This window comes from Triticum urartu, chromosome 7A (genome assembly GCF_056163025.1).
Source record: "Triticum urartu cultivar PI428250 chromosome 7A, HENAU_Tu73, whole genome shotgun sequence".
NCBI lineage: Eukaryota > Viridiplantae > Streptophyta > Magnoliopsida > Poales > Poaceae > Triticum > Triticum urartu.
The window spans coordinates 62,897,282-62,900,408 of NC_141879.1; the positions used below are offsets into that span (position 1 = coordinate 62,897,282).

Below are 3,127 nucleotides of genomic sequence, written 5' to 3' on the forward strand. Positions count from 1 at the left end.
CAACTTGTCACTGATTTGGTGGAATTTGTGTTCGGAGAGCACTGAGCAGTAGTTCTAAAGCTAAAATATCTTATCTTACTCTTGGAGCTTGTTCCCTTTCAGGTGTGATGAACATGCCGGAGATACTGCCCAGCCACCATCAGCACAAACAGTACAAGAACTTGTTGATTCATTATCATGCCAACTAGCAGGGAGGATTTGTGCCAAAGGAAAATCAACCACGGGTGTTTTGGTGGAGGAGAAGGACCTGGTTTCGTACCGTCGCGACTGGGAAAAAACTTGGGGTGACAAGTGTGGCTCCTTTGAATTCTACTGTAATCTACTTACTACCCATCTAATTCTTGCTCTTCCCTTCCCAATCGAGAAAAAGGAGATTGGTAGATTAGTTTCATTGTAGCTAGACTGCATCTTGTAGTATGTACTGAACCTGAATTCTTTAGTCAATGTTTGATTTCTGGGCTGATTTTTGTGACTTTTGCTGCAGCGTCTGTGAGAGCCATGCTTTTCACATGCAAACGCACCCCACCACATGCAGGCGTGACCTGCCTGCAGATCTTCTCCATCAGAGTCATGGAGATCAATGGTGGTTATCTTGAGTGGCAACTCGAGGTCTACGGCCTGGGCCTGGTCGCCACCCGGGACTCCATGGATCATAATCTTAACATTATCTTTAGACTCAGGAGGGACGCCTGCCAACTCACTCAACATGTGTGGTGTAATTGCAAAAAAGCACCACATTTCAGGCATCGATTGCACAACACCACCTAGTCCCTAATTTTGTGCAAAAATCTTCGCGTTTTTATTAAACTTTTTGCAAATTACACTGATCAGGTGATTTAGTCACTTCCTGACAAGTGGGGCCGGATTGTAAGGAGATGATCTGGTAAAAAAATTACATACACCTCCCTGGTTTTCACAAAGACACCCTTATTCAAAAAAAATGAAAAACGCAATCAGCCCCCCTCCCACCCCCGTCGCCTTCCTCCTCTGAGGTCGTGGCTCACCATGGCGAGGCGGCCTCCGGCGGGATGGCCTCCCTCCTCCCTGGCCTTGCCTCGTGGGCGGGGCGGCATCCCTCCTCATATCTACGTCACGCCTCACCTTGCCGGAGCAGAAGGGTCACGATGTGCAGGAGCTTGTCCTCACCGGAGTTCGAAGAAGTTGAGCAGTGCGTCCGGGTCTCTAGTCCCCGCGGTGGAGTTGCTGCTGACCGCGGGCATGGCGGCGTCGTCCTCGACGTCCCGCTGTGCGGCGGCCTAGTGCAGCACAACGGACTCGTCGGCGGCGGCCCAGAGAATCACGGCGGCCTTGTCCGTGGTCGAGGGTTGGAGGCGCGGCCACGGCAGGGCAAGGCGCCGCCGGCCTTCAAGGCCACAACCAGCAATCGAGCTCTCGCTGCTAGCTTTGGACAGCAGGGCCACGGCTGACACCGCGCTCCTGGGCATCGAGCGGCCTGGGTGTCCCCTGCAGATGGCCGAGGCGCGGCCAATGCAGGGCCAGAGCACCGCCGATCTTCAAGGTCGCGAGCAGCAGTTGAACTTTCGCTGCTGCCGGCGGATGGCACCACGCTCCTGGGCGTCGAGTGGCCTGGGCGTCCCCTGCATATGGCCGAGGCATAGCTGCTCCTCTTCCCGACTGTCCCCCTGGCCTGACGGCAAGATCCAACCATGCGCAGCCGGCAGCCCGACGCGCAAGCCCTCCGCCCAGCGTGTTGCTCCGGCGTCCCCGGCCAAGCAGCACGGCGGAGGCCAGGAACCCAACGCCCAGCGCGCCTCTACCCGGGGGGTGGGGGGTTGATTGCATTTCTGTTTTAGATCAAGGGCGGTGTGTGTAAAAATTTTGCTGTTAGAATCTGGCCCCACTTGCCAGAAAGTGGTTAAATGGGACAAATCACCTGATCAGTGCAATTTGCAAAAAATTTACTGAAAACACGATGATTTTTTCACAAAATTAGGGACTATGTGGTTTTCTGCAATCGATGCCCCAAATGTGGTGGTTTTTTGCAATTAACTCGGTGTGGTCAAGTATTATTTTCATTTATGTGGGGTTGGCTATATTATGTTGTGTTCTTATTTCTTTATTGTAGTTGATTTATTTGTTAATGAGTAGTGCTACCGATGCTTGCAGGATCCATTTTTGGCGCTGACCGGCCCGTCTCATGCGATTGTCTTCACCGGTCCAGTCGACATTGAGATCCAACTCAAAGTGAAGGGCAGAACTAGAGCATGAAGACAATGATTTCATCTCCAAAGTGTTGGTATGCGAATGTGACCCCAGTGACAAACTCGCCGATGCAGGCATAGGCAACCACGACATCATGCGCACCAGCTATTTCGGTGAGTTGTGCTCCCTACAGGTCACCCCCTCCCTGATCACCGAAGCGGCCGAGGCCACCATCATCTGTGCTGAAGTAATCGAGGGCATATGGCCCCAAAGTCAGGAATCCATGTCGTTTCTGGTACTGCCAGCATAGACACTTTGTACAGCTTGATGCTCGGGATGGGACACTCCATGTGGATCCGGCTGACGGTGTCATCCCCGTTATCAGAAATGTTGTCTACATGGAAAAAGATGGCTGGCTCAAGCTTTCTATAGAGGCCTATAGAATGAGTGGACGTATGTACGCAGAGTCTGTTACAGAGTTGATACCCAACAGATCCTCCACCAGTACTGCCATATGCAAGCTTCCCTTCTACACGGTTGTGTTCAGCGTAGCTTGGTCCTGCCTCGTGGCCAAAGTGGATGACCTGAGGACCTACGGTATCTGATTCTGATCTGATGCAACCAACCCAACCATTTACTTAGTTGTTTACTTTTTTGACGAAATGTAGCAGCACTACTTTTCATTCATTAAGAAGAGGAACCGGCAGAGCCGGGAAATTATAAGGGAAAAACAAGGATGAGAGTAAAAGATCACACCATTTACTTAGTTGTGGAGCGACTGTTTAGCGATTTATTTTGTCCAGTGGTATGTTAAAGATGCTGAGGTGTTGTTTATGTGTAAGGCTAACAAGAAGTCATGTTAGTTTGATCAAGTGTCCTGATCAGGGTTCATACTGGTTGATTTAGATGTGTGTTGCTGCTCTTATGGTCTGCATCCACAAGTGAATTTTCTTGCATCTCTGCA

The 3,127-nt window shown here is 51.0% G+C and overlaps 1 pseudogene; it reads left to right on the forward strand.

Annotated features, from left to right (window-relative positions):
• The first annotated feature begins 498 nt into the window (after nt 1-498).
• LOC147957809 (uncharacterized) lies at nt 499-2,768 on the forward strand (annotated as a pseudogene).
• Nucleotides 2,769-3,127: the final 359 nt, after the last annotated feature.